Source organism: Archocentrus centrarchus, chromosome 1 (assembly GCF_007364275.1).
Source record: "Archocentrus centrarchus isolate MPI-CPG fArcCen1 chromosome 1, fArcCen1, whole genome shotgun sequence".
NCBI classification, from domain to species: domain Eukaryota; kingdom Metazoa; phylum Chordata; class Actinopteri; order Cichliformes; family Cichlidae; genus Archocentrus; species Archocentrus centrarchus.
Genome location: NC_044346.1, coordinates 39427652 through 39441870, shown reverse-complemented (window position 1 = coordinate 39441870; position 14219 = coordinate 39427652). Strand labels below are relative to the sequence as shown.

Sequence of the window (14219 nt, the reverse complement as noted above, 5' to 3'; positions counted from 1 at the left end):
TTCCACAGCCTGCCCGAGGCATAGGCAACATATGCGGCTGCATACGCCCCCCTGGCCACCAGGGGGCCCCCGAGCTCACCTAAATATATTAGGAAACTTTTTTTTAACATGTCGGTGTCGTAAAAGAAAGAAGAGTCTATCACAGCACTCCAGAACTGTTCAATTCTAACAATAACTAACAATACTAATTTAACAAGTAGACTACTTGCTGACTGGCTTCATGTGTCAGCGTGTATTTGGTAGTTTGGGTACGCATGCGCACCGGCAGTGGCCTTGATGGTGAATCAGTTACTGTCGTTTGTGGATGAAGCTGCAAAAGAGAAACAGGAAGGACCTGTGCCTCTGAGGCAGAGAGGAGACTAGAGGAAGAAAAACACAAAAGACAGAGGTATGTTTACACGACTAATTACAATACGTTTAGTTGGTATCCAGCTCCAAACGGTGATGTAGTAATTAGCTATCGCTCGCTGGCTACGTATCCTCTCGACCGCGTCTCTGTCATGTCGCAGACGTCTATAAAAACACAACCTGTCAGCCTGTGTCAGCGACCTCAATGGCGACGTGATTTTAGTTAATATGCTTTTTGCTTGGATGTTCCTGTCATGGTCCAGTTTTCTGTTGTTTAAGGTTACTGTTTGATTCCTGGTTTGTTTTGAATTTTGTGCCTTTTTTCCGGTAAGTCCTGGTTGGTTTCATTGTTTCTATCCTCAGGTTTCTTAGTTTAATCCGAGGTCTGTTCTTGCTGTCGGTCACTTTCTGTTGAATCCTGTTTCAGTCCTCAGGCTTCCTGTGTTTCCGGCTCTGTTTATTGTTTCTGGTTTATTCTCCTGTTTAGTCCTGGTCTCTGCTCCTTGTGTTGTAGTTTGAGTCCTCCGCTGGTGTTCCGTCCTCTGCTGTGTGGTTACCTGTTATGGGTCCTCTAGTGTAGGTTTGTAGTCCCTCAGTGCTGTTTGTATCGTGTGCTTTGTGTTCAGTTTTGCTTCCCTTGTCTTGTTCAGTTGTGCTCCCTGATTTTCTCTTGTGTGTGTGTGTGTGTTGTGTGTTCTCACTCAGGTAGTGTGTTTCCTGGTTCAGAGTTTCTCCGTCTGTTCCTAGCAGTTCCTAGTTTCTTGTACGTGTGTATTTCTGAGTTCAGCTTCCCCTCCTCAGCCCTGAGTTTGGGTCCTTTTCCTGCCACACTGCAGTGCTGTGACACTTACATGTCAGGGCTGTTGAATATTTACAAGGTTCAGTGGACCGGACATGCTAGCTGGGTATATCTTGGCTTCATGCATGTTCAGACATAGCTGTGCATTTGTGAGCCTTGGTGGTTTAATCCGACTGGTTTCCTCACTGTTCCTGTGGTGACAGCGTGTGGTTGTTTTCACACTGTGGTCAGGTTTCATGGATAGACTAGTGGACCTTGGTTTTATTGGGCCAGCCCTGCATTTTTCATAGATTCAGCTAAATAAATGGGAATAATATCTGTGTTTTGGTGCCAGGCTGCTCGCGATAACATGCCTTAATTTAAAATTGGTTCTTTGCTAAGTGGTTTATGTGTGGACACAACATTAGTTCATTCCTTGAGTGAGGTGCCTTTATGTGTGAATGATGCAGTGCTGAATATTCAGCCACCAGGACTGAAAGAGTGAAAAAGCAGCAGAACTTCAGAAAGTCTGGAGAACTCAAAACCACTTACAGCCCAAACTGTGAGCAGGCATCTATTCTGGAGACAGAGATTCAACCCAGCAACTGAACCCAGAGGCTGCGGTCTCCACTGGCACTGAACATGTTAACCAAGGACAACTTCTTAAATGAACAGTAGAGACGCTGGAGTTGATTTTATCATTAGACTTGAAACACAGGAGGAGCAGGAACCAGGGCTGGTCCACAGGGTGAGTGGGCCACTCCTGGGGGAAGTTAAGGTGCTGGAGAAAATCCAAGGTGAGAGGCTTCCAGGAGGGCATGCAGGTAAATTCTGCTACCCAAGAAGAGGGATTGTTTCTACTGGATTGATGCTGACTCTCTGGTGAGGAGTGAAGGCTTCCTCAGGTCCTCAAATACAAGAGCTTGATTAGGCCGATGAAGCACAGGTGCGTCTAGCAGCAACAGAGGAACGTGGCTCTGCCCCAAAGAGGAGGGACACCCAGACCCAGCCCAGCCTACAGTTACATGGAACCAAGGATACATCAGATGACCATGACAGTCACTGAGAACTTAAGACCCCTGAGACTGATTCATGACAGGAAACCAATTAATGCTCAGTGGAATGAAGGAATGATGATCGAGGGTTAATAAAAATTATTAGCACAGCTTTAGGTTACCTTCACATTCATCTGGCAGCTATTTGTCCAAAATGAATTCCATTGACCTCCAAAGGAAATGATCAGCTATATTTAATCAGAAATAGAATGCATGTTCCTCCAAACTAACAAACTGCTCTTAGATGGGATTCCAGCGTTTGCTGACCTTCTGCATTGATGCTACCATCAGTTAATTTATTTTCAAAATGCAGACATGAAAACACTTTTTTTTAACTTGATTTTTTTGCAGTAATTTATTTGATTGTAAGTGGACCCAAACTTTAGGTTACTCCTATTTAAAGGTTTTTGGTCCTTCAATTTTGCCTAGACCACTTTCACATGGCACTGAAAGCATGTTCACTTTTATTACACTGTCATTATGTGTGTTAGTAGTAATATGAGCCTTTGAGGAAATAAAGCAGAATTTCACGTTGTTAAATATCACATTTGGTCAGATCCAAGACAACTGTGAGCACAGCTTCAGCTCTGAGCCCTGCTACAGAGGACCAAAGTCTTCCTTTAATTGACCACAAAAGCCATCACAATCTGCAGCCAAGGTGCCAGATTTAATTGAGAAGACTTGTCAGCTTCAGGATTGGAAGACTGCACTCCAGTGGTCTTCAGAGCCTGCTGAGAGTCAGCAAAGTCAATGAAAACCCTGAACTTTTAGACAGCACGAAAGAAATGAAGGCAGACGATAGAGATCGGGGGCAGGAAAATGGCCAAGAGGGGAAAGACGGCAGGAAGAAATGCAGAAGGGAGGGAAGAGGAGGGGTAAAGAGAAGAGAGAGGCACACGGAGGAGGATAGATATGTCCCTTTTTAACAGTGAGAGAGTATCTGTGCTGCTGAATTACACCTGATTCACAAAGTGCAGACAGTTCTCTCCTCTGAGAGAGTTAGGACCTATAATCCTTGGAGTTGATAATGAGAGCTCAACCTCAATGATACATCAGCCCAATGGAGAAACTTAACAGCAAAGGCATCCTTCTTCATTGCAGAATCCTGACACATTTATTACCTCGCTTTTCTGAGGATCTCTATTTATAGCATATGCTGGTTTGGATACAAAAAGAACAGCAGCCAGGAGAGGCAGCTGAAGAGCACAAGTTTAAACTACACCACTGAGTGAAGTTCCACTTTTAACATTTTGATTTAGCGCTGTGCAAAAGAGCAGTATGCAGGCTCTTTGCTCGTAAAGAAAGAGGGAAAAAAACCCTCTATAAAACTATCTTGGTGTTTTCATAGTCATGAATAAAAATGGCTCCGCACACACAGAAGCCATACATCTTATTTTGCATTCAAAGGGCTTTCTGCAATGCTGATCAATTTCAAAAAAGAGAAAAGATCAAATGGATATTCGTTCCTACCTCGTTCTCCTTGATCTCCCCCTCTTTCTGTTTCTTCCCATGGTGCAAAACAACAACTCCACCTGCACCACCACCACCACCAATAACAACAACAACACAAGCAGTGCAAGCTTTGCTTGGTGCTTTTTTTGGGGAAATTTCCCCGTCTCAGTGGCTTAAGAAATTGGAAATTCTTTGGCAGCATTCACTGTGTCTCTGGGTCTGATGAACAAATGTGCTCCTCTTTGGTAACGATCACTTCAGGCTTTTGCTATCTCCCCATCAAGCTGAATATCAAGAAAAGCAGGCGAGCAGGTCCTGATCGAGTCTCTTAATGAGACCTAATGGCTCTAATTCTCTGCGTCAATACGAGAGCCTTTATTTTCTTTCTGCATTCAAGGCAACAAAGTAAATTGTGCTCCCACAACAGCAGAAGGCACAGAGTGATTTTTGAGCTTTCATGCTGAGAACAAAGATGACTCCTCAGACGGACTGTGCAGCTTCTTTTTTTACCTGCATGATGGTGATACAACATTTAAGGAATGCAGTGTGCTAAGAGTAAAAATAATAGAAAATCACATTGATTTCAGCAGAGAGACCAAATTGTGAGCGTTATTGATCAGAAAAAAAACAAATAATTATACATACAAAAAAAAAATCAGTCCCTTTATTAACAAATCACAAACATATGCATTAATTCTCTTTACTCGAAACACAACCTCCAGCTCAGCGTATGGATACAAACGTGCTTCCCAGTGGGATTTTCTGAGCACACTTTGGGAACTAAAGATGATAAAATTCCCTTACATATGTGATGTTACAGCATTGTTAATAACTTCTTTCCTTTTCCGCTGTGAACAGTGGGTTATTGTGCCTAAGGTGTGAATGGATGGGTGCATGCTCACTGCTGTGTGCAGGTGCCAGACAGTGATTGGTGGGACAGATACCACTGGGTCAGTGTTCGGGCCCTGTGATTGGCTCCTGTAATGGTTTTTCATGCATTCGGCTCTTTTAGCTGTAAAGAGCTGCCGTTTCATTTTAATTGTTCTGTTATGTGTTGGATATGGAGGTAAGTGCATATTTAGGGGCACTGCTTTTGGTTTGGCTGCCTTATTTGCTTCTTTAGATAATATGTTTTTGCCTTTTTCAGCCCAAAGCTGACTTCGCCTCTGGTAAACGTCAGATTAGAGGAAGTTGCTTCTTTGGCTACTTGGAATTTGGAAAAGTAGCTTCTCAGCAAACTACAGAGAAGCTACAATGATGCTTACTGTGAGTCAGACATTAAGACTAATTGTTTGAACCAACCACAGAGATACAGCTGGGATTCTTTTGTTTAGGAATAACTGTCACTGGCAGAATCGCATTGGCTCCTTACAGAGACTCCAGGAAATGACTCTGCTGGACACTCAGAAGTATTTTGAGCCCACAGTCATTCCTGAGGCTTACAGGTGCTGTTTAGCACACCTTTGAACGTTGGAGATCGTTGGCCTGCCAGTTTCCCTTTGCTTCCAGTGTTTATATCAAGCTAAGCTAACTGTCCGCCTTTACCTCTAAAGTAAAAGAGTGGCAACGATCTTCTGTAAATCATGGCAACCAAATGATCTAATGTGTGCATTACCCTCCCATTCTCATCCCTTTGGGGTCATGTATACATTTTATCAACACCGGTGGCGTGTCACATTTACACAGTGGTGTGCAGCAGAAATCTTTACCTGAACAGTTTTTTAGTGCTGATCTAACCAGCAAGTGGCAGCAGAAAGTGTAGGAGGGGAAAATCAGCAGGTTTTAATTAAAAAAGAAAAGTGTAAAACAGAAAGGCCCAAAGAGGACATGAAGCATCAGGAGGCTGACACAAACAGTAACTGTCATTTAGTGAAACAACAGTTTCAAACTTGCTGTTTATCTCGTGGCCCTGCTGCACATTCACTGCACACTCTGTGACTCCACTGTAAAACATTTTAATACCAGCTGAAGTGTAGATAAAATAAAGGAATATTTCATTACATTTCTGCACCCTACCTGAAATCATCTGATTTCTTGTGTTAATATTCCAGCGTGTATAAAATGTGAGCTGTAGATGAATTGCAGTGCTGTAGGTAGAGGAACATTTGACTGCTCATAAAACACTGTGCACAGGGTACACCAATCTGATATTGCTGCATTGAATTTTTCATGTGCAGCTGACTCCTCTTTTCCCATTTTACTCTTGATAAGCAACTCGTGTCTCATGTTGTTGTTATTCTTACAAAACTTCATTATAGATTGTGATCAATTTTCATCTTTTGGGCACATTCAGCATCACATGAACACAGCAATCCTGGCACTTGCAATCCATTTTGATAAGTCTGCTCGTTTTTTTATTATCAGTGGCATTCGGAGACAGAGTGAAATGAGCATAGAGGCTCATCTTCTCACTGCTTCTATGCTCAATTGAATAACTAAGTGAAAAGTGTGATGGTCAAAATTAGAGCATGAACCAATCCAATCAGGCTTTTATCTCTTTCTCCAAGGCTACTGGCTGACCTTTTCCTGCTCTAATCGGTTTACAGAGAGTCTCTCACAGCTGCACTGAAGCTTGGCCTGATGTATAAAGTCTGTTTCAAATGGCTTTTTATTCTCCCACGTGAGAAGCGAATCATTCGAGCAATGTCACGCATGATTTAAAAAGTAGCTCTTTTCTATATTGTGGGGAAAATGTTAATGTTAAACGAGGCTAATTGAGACAAATTAGAATTCTGATATCTTGTGAAAAAGGTGATATTTTTTTTTTCTTTTTTTGGACCTCAGAAGTTCTGTAATTCATGAATAGTTATTTTAAGGGGTCAAATGGAGCTTTTTGGGATGGATGGTTGATGTTTAGGTTGCTGCTGTTGAATATGTCTGATAGTAATACATAAATATTCCATGTATAACTCACACCATGGCTTCTTATGTCATGGAGGTTTTAATGATGTAAAATTCTCCAGTACCTGGAAGAGTGACTTATTTGGGAAATCACCAGGAGGGGGCGCACTCTGAAACCTTTGAATCCATCCACTCCATTGAGTGATATGTCTGGCATCATTACATGAATTAAAAAACACATTTATTAGCTTTGGAAGGACTAACATTTATCCCGTTAGCACCGTGGTCATGATTAAGGTCACTGAGGTCCTGTTACTGAGCAAAAACCAGAGGAATGGACTTGTGTTTGCTTCCCTCTGCTCTTAAAACTCCAGTAACACCAGTAGCCTTTGTTGGCATAGCTGCACATCAGCGCCCACTTTAACTGGTGTCGGATGTGCTGGTCAGGAATGGTCAGAGGATCAGACACCCTCCTGCAGCGGACACACTGCCAGACTGAAGAAGGGAAGACGGTAACAAGCTGACAGTTCTGGCTGATATCATGATGGGAAATATTTCTCTTTGGAACCAATTAGGAAAGAATAAGAATTGTTTTCTCATGAGTGTACTCTACAGACTTTTTATGAGATAATTAAAAGAAATTATGGATGAAAGAGTCCCAGCTAGGGGTGTAACAGTACAGGCCCCGCGGTTCGGTTCATATCGCGGTGCAGACGTCACGCTTCGTTCACTTTCAGTTCGGCTCATTTGCATACAGGAAAGAGTTCTTTATTGATCACATCATGAGACTGAAACAAATAAACTGCTGAGAATTATTATTACTGAGTTATTATTATTATTGAGTTATTATTCTTTAATAACAAAAAAACCTTTCAGCGAACACAAAAAAACGTTTGACTAGAAAACAAATGAAAATTGAGTAAAACAATAACTGATGATCACCTGAGTGATCGGTTATTGTTTCACTATTAAAACACAATGAAACACGTAACCTTCCTCTGTGATCGTTACATTTTACAGGCTGCGGTGCCTTTTTCCAAATTTCAACAACACAACTTTAATATTTTTAATAATATTATTGGAATAATGAAAGAAATTGCTGAATACTGGATTAAACCACAAAGAAATTTAAAATCTGTTTTTACACATTTTTCTAAATACAGAAATGTCACATCTGTATCCCTCAAAATTGTAAATGAGAAAAAGTTGCACAAAAGCCTTTCAAACCACAGAAAATTAATTTACAGTGTGTTCATAACTCATACTCATTTTTATAAACTGTAGGGAAAAAGGAAATAAAATGCTCATTGTACACAATTTGCAAAAAGACAGCATGTGCATCAAAATAAATTATTTCCAAAAGTGGAATCAAAGGTCTGATTGATCGCACAGACACACACAGTCACACTCAACATTAGTCAGTAGCATATTGGGGGGGCACTACAATCCTGGAGAAATGGCATCACTTCCTGTTGTCGCAGGTAACGGCTTGCACGAAAGTCATGTGATTCCCATCTGACAGCATGATGAGGGATATTCCAGGAAGTGCTGTGAGCAGCTGATCGGATCGATGAAGCACCTGGATTATAACTTGTTTGCTGTGCGCTTCTTACGCGATTTCTGCAAACCCATCAGTGGAAACAAACGCGCTCTGGGACACGCTGAACGTGTGACATGTAAATGAAACTCCTCCGGTTTTATATGCAACAAGAATTATTGCTCTCTCTTATTAGGTTGCAATTCTACCGGCATTTAAAATAAATGGGAATGTGGGCACTCCAGCCAGTCATAAAGGCTTAAAACACAGAACTCAAATTTATTTAGATTATTTATTTTTTCGGTACAATAACCGTGTGATCCGTTCAGTGGCTTTGGCTAACTGCGGTGAAGCGTTACTCCTCTCATTGCAGCCAAACGGAAGTGTTTGAGGTGACTGTCATGTTATCCATCTTTATTGATGATGGTGGATTATGTTAAAGATGGACGCAGCTCACAGGTCTGAAAAATGAAGCCGTTCCCTTAAATTCTTTCTAATGGCCAGCAGGGGGCGACTCCTCAGTAGCATAAAAGAGGATGCTAAACCAGAGGATGCTCACTGACTGAAGACTAGTCAGTCACAGTCTGTAAAACATTAAGTAAAAGGACTCATTCTTATACAACACTTTTAATCTACATGAGCACTCAGAGCACTTTATACAGCATCTCTCTTTCTATCAAACACACACACACACAGACACACACAGACACACACCGATGAACGCATCATGAGCCAGTCAGGTTCAGTATCTTTCCCAAGGATACTTTGGCATGCAGACTGGAGCAGCCAGGGATCAAACCACAAACCTTCTGATTAGTAGATGACCCACTCTACCTCCTGAGCCGCAGCTACCCCACAGTGCACGCTGTCCCTTGGTTTCAGAGTGTGTCAGTCACTCGTGAGCTGTGGTTTCAAGAAGCTAAGGTGGCAAAAATGCCCAGCTGAAAGCATCACATCGTTCATGTACAAAGTCCATGCTTAACACCTTTGCTAAGCTAACTCGTAGTTCAGGACATTTCTTAATGATGCCTCTCGATCCTCAGCAGCGAGCACTATTCTATAAAAAGCTTGGTATTGTGTGAAACATGCATATTTGTTTTTTGGCAGAAAGTTACAAGAGATAATTGACACCACCTGTATATCTCTGCGCTGTAGCTAAATATGGAGTTACCGCCAACATCCTCCTAACATAAACTAATCAGCGAGCCCAGCGCTGTTCAAAGACTACAGCATCCGCCTACCAGCAAATCTACAGCGCTCTAATTACATTACTCCCTCTTAGTTATATCTGTATAATGCAGTTTTTTAATATTGTTTTTGTTGTCACTTTGTACTCATTCAAAGACCTGTATGTTTTACATAGTCTTCTTAGCTAACGTCCAAATGTGCAGTTTATGGTGGGACACACTGTTCCCATCATTCAGCCTGATAAAGAAGCCCCCTCATTTTAGCCGAAAGGCTGAGAAGCAATCTACTAACTACAGTAACTAAGTTAAAGTATACAAGATGAGCAATAAAATTAATGAATAAATACTGAAGTAAAACAGAATACAATAGAAGATCATATAAAAAGTCTTAAAAACAACACGCACAACACAAAAACAGCAATTGTCAGCATGTTGTTTAGGTCTTATATAAAAATGTTTCTATGCTGTTGAGAAGTCGGACAGCCTGTGGAGACGTACTGCTACAGAGTCTGGTTGTTTTAGTGATGCTTCTTAGTCTTTTCTGTGAGGGGAGAAAAACAAAGACACTAAGAAGCATCAGCACTAAAACAACCAGATTCCGTAAGTAACAGATATTATCATCACTGCTATGTTTCATATCACATCCTGCAGTAAATCATCCCCACGTCTGCTCAGTCTGAGTAGATCTTTAGCATCCCCCATCAGTGTAGGGTTTGTTGGGTACCGGCAGACCTGGGCCTCAGTGAGGAGTCTGAGCTAACTCTCAGAAATGACTCACTTATAAAGGCTTGGCTGTGAGGACACTGGATGCTAGGCATGTCAAAATGAATCATGCCGTGCAACACATGGCACCAACTGTTTTGTTTGCCGGGCTACTGTTGTTGGCACAAAGTGATGCACTCTGCCCATGACCCACGATGGCACCGGATGATGAGCCAGACATTCAGGCTTTCTGAAGCTGCGGTCCCGAGCACGTCGTGCAGCAGCGTCTCCCTGGGACTTCACCGCAGTGACAGTTTATGCTTTCCGTGGAACTATGCAGTTTGATGGGGCTGCTTCACAGAAATGGACTGAGCGGTTTTTCTTGACAATAATGTATTTTTTTCCATGTCAGTGGTTTTCTCTGAGTAGAAGAGAAAAAAAGTTTGAATCCAGGAGTAGAACACTACAAACAGGATCTGCATAAGCTGCCAGTTTGTTTTTCAGTCCTTGCTACCTCATATCATGTGTCATTTTTCCATTAGGTACATAAATCCTCTTTACTTCATCCAATCCCCCACATTTCTCATGGAGTGGCGTCTTGAATACAAACCAGAGCAAGAGTTTTCTTTTTGCTCCCAGGACAGCAGCATTGCTCAGGGGATAACGTGTCCATTAGCTGATCCGCCACAATAAAGAAATCTTCCAATAAGCGAGGCATATTATATCAATGCAGCATTTATCAAGCACACTTTAAACTGCTACATCACCAGCACAGCAATCTGTGCTGAAGAATTTAACATGCAACAGAAGTGGCCTTTGTTTTTTTTTTTCTTGTATATTTAAAATGAGTTTAGCATTAATAGTGAGACTACTTACTAATCATTTTTACTTAGCATGGTTCCAAAGGAGGACCTGACAGAGTGTTGGTAATGAGTGGAGCAGAGGACCTGCTGAACCATTTTCACATTTTATTTGTGTTTGCTTCTGCATTTAGCTCTGAGCTTGTTCATGTCCATAAATGTAATTATCTCATACCAGTTTTTGTGATCAAGCAAGAGGGAGCAGAATTTAAGAAATGATTGTTATATTCACTGTTATCTAAACATCACCTTTATCATCTATCTGTATTTAAGATAATCATATTGTTAGCTTTTTGCTAAGCTAATGAAATATGTATAAAAGCGCGCCAATTATCATGTTAAACATTAATCTCAGGAGATTATATATATATATATATATATATATATATATATATATATATATATATATATATAAAAACATATGTCAGTCAGCCAGGTGGAAGGCGTAAGGGTAATGGATGGAGCGCTGAGGTGGCATCAGTGACGCGTCTGCTAAGCCATCATTGTCACAGCATATGTCAAAGTAAGCAGCCCACGAGCTGTCAGCTCGCTGGCTTGTGTCGAGCCAAGTCAATGGATCAACTGCTTGATGGATGGCATAAATATCCCTGAAAGGACAACATATTGTGATTTTAATTATACAAAGCTCACTTCTCAGGCTTTTAGTGCTTCTGCAGCGTCTAGCTATGCAGTGTTCACTTACGATACGCTAAGTGTGACCGAGCGGTTCTTTCCCTTCTCGTTTCACCCCTCACACCACACCATCTCTATACACCGCACCATGGAAAAACATCATTAAAGGGAAGTGTAGCCCGGTGTTAATCAGCTGTCGTCCAGCCTCCATGATGCAGTGACAGTTAAACTTCTCTCTGTTCCTGCTGACACCAGAGTGGTGAACATTTGGTCAAACAGAGAATGTAATACACAAAAATAAGATGAACCTGACGGGTTCCAACTTTTTCCTGTTGCTCGTTTGCAGAATAAAGAGTAGTATGTCTCTGCAGTCAGAAATAACGTGCACGTGGTAATGAGGGAGGGGAAGCATATTCAGGGTAGAGGAAGCGACTGATTAGATTAATGGTGGCTGAAAGTGTGCGAGACCCTCTGCTCTTGGAGTAATTATCAGGTCCTGAGGATCAAAGATGCCAGTTTTAATTGTGATAAATGTAAGAAATGTTTGTCTGTCTGAAACATATATGAGATTTGGCTGGTAGCCCCTCCCACCCTGATATACTTTCTCATGTCCTCTTCTACTCGTGAATTTGTTTTTCACACTCATTTGCAAAAACTGTCCTTTTTTTTTGTGCAAAAGTCTAATGCAGCATATATTTCACAGTCAGAGGTCTGTCACTTCTGAGCCACAGCCCATCAGAACACCTGCTTCCCTCTGGCATGAAGCATAAAATTATTCTGTCAGGTAAAAACCTACATACTACTTTTCTTTCTCATTTAACCAGAACTTTAAATTGCATACACTTCTTTACATTAAAACGCAAAATTTCCAACATCCACTTCAAACTTGAGGGAAATCATATATTTAATAACCTTTTACAGAAGCAAGTTTGAGTTTTTGGACTGTTATGACTGACATGTACTGCAAAGACAAAGAGATTTAGTATAACGTTTGTTATCTTTGAAAGGGAAAGTTCAACAAATCCACTCAAAGTACAACAGCTTTCAATCATCTAAAAATCCCCAAAGAAAACCATCAGCATGTCCACATCTGTCCCTTTTCTTACATGTAGCATGTAACAGGATATCAGCGTCAGATTGCTTCCTGGTCTGATTTCGCTAAGTAGCAGGGTCAGTTAGAGCATGCAGAGACCAGGACACATGACAGTTATCTTTCCCATTCACATTAAGTAAAAACCATTTAATGTCAGATCAGACTGATACAGAAACTTGCAGTCTCGTTAACATCTCTGGTCAGAGATGCAGAGCCTGTGTGGAAACAGTGTTTCTAAAGGCTGGGAGCTGCTGCTACATAGTTTGTCAGATTAAACCTGAATAAAGTGCACTTCAGTAATCACATTTGGAGTATACAAAGGCATTGATGACCTCTAGATCAACAAATGAGAGGAATGACTAAATAAATAACTCAGCTGAACAAAAAGAAAAAAAGACTAAACAGCTAAATCCAGGTTTCTGGACCCTTTTGTGTTGGATAATGCTCCTGGATAAACAAGTAGTTTAATTTACTGAGATCCTCTTTAGCTGCAGCAATGCAGCAGCTATTCTTCCTGGGGTCTCCAAATCTTTACATTTTGCCTGTGCGCTATGAAACACACACACACACATACATATATACATACATACATACATAAATGACATCATCATCATTAAAAACAAAGCGCATACAAACAACAAAAACAGGTCCTTACAACACAGATTAAAGCTCACTTCAGAGTAAGCACTGATGATATTTAATAACATTTCATTAACCATCATTACAGCACACAAACAAAACTTTAACTTATTTTCTAACTGCTGTCAAAGATCATCGAATCAGTATTGTTTACTGTAATCTGTATTGGCAATGAATTCCATTCATTCATATGTAAAACTGTTTTAATTGTGCTGGTCCTTGCTGTGGGTAATAAAAATCATCCTGTAACCCGTCTGGTAGAATATTTCAGTATAAATATTCATTTATACTGAAATACTTTTTTTGTACAAAATAATTGGAATCTGTGTTACAGGAATATTTCTAATAGAGTAAAGTAATCTGTTTTACAGTAACCAATTAAAACATTGTTATAACATTTATTCTATACCCACTTGTGCTGCTTTATTTTGAACCATTTACAGTTTCTTAATTTGATCCAGTGTACCACTAGACCATACTAGCAAGCAGTAATGAAGGTGAGACAATATCGGTGCCTTCATTGATTGATTTTGGTGTAAAAAATGTTTCATTTCTTTTAACTATAGAAATACAATTTCCCGTTTTAACAACAATTTTACTAATATGTTTTTGTCCAGGACAGTTTACTGTCTAAGATTATACCCTGGAGCTTGGTCTCATGGATCTGTTCATCAAACACACCATTAATGGAAACCTTTAAAACCACATTCTTTCTAATGGAATAGTTTGAACCAATTATTATGCTTTTTGTCTTAGACACATTCAAAATCAATTTATTGTCCTTCACCCATTTAACTACTGATCGTAACTCAGAATTTCAAGCCACATTTAGCTTCTTTTCAGTATTAGCTGCTATGCATATTGTTGAATCATCTGCATACATAGAAACAGTAGCCTTACTAAGGACACGTGGCATGTCCTTTGTAAACACAGTGCACAACAGTGGTCCAGGATAACTTCCTTGGGGCACTCCACACTCCACAGACATAATATCTGAAAAAGTTCCATTTAAAAATAAAGCAGTTTTCCTATTATTCGTGTAACTCCTCATCCATAATAATTGATAATGAGTGAAACCATAACATTCTAATTTT

The 14219-nt window shown here is 40.5% G+C and overlaps 1 protein-coding gene across 2 annotated transcripts in view; it reads left to right on the top strand.

The window, feature by feature from the left end:
- Positions 1-14219, top strand: part of sorcs3a (sortilin related VPS10 domain containing receptor 3a) — a 232051-nt gene that overhangs the window by 61893 nt on the left and 155939 nt on the right. Inside the window, exon 1 of one of the 2 annotated variants that reach the window (XM_030730512.1) lies at positions 262-388. The exons of the other annotated variant lie outside the window; for it this stretch is intronic. The gene's annotated coding sequence lies outside the window, so the exon portion shown is untranslated. Of the gene's footprint in view, positions 1-261; positions 389-14219 lie in introns of those variants that run through there. 2 annotated transcript variants of the gene reach the window in all.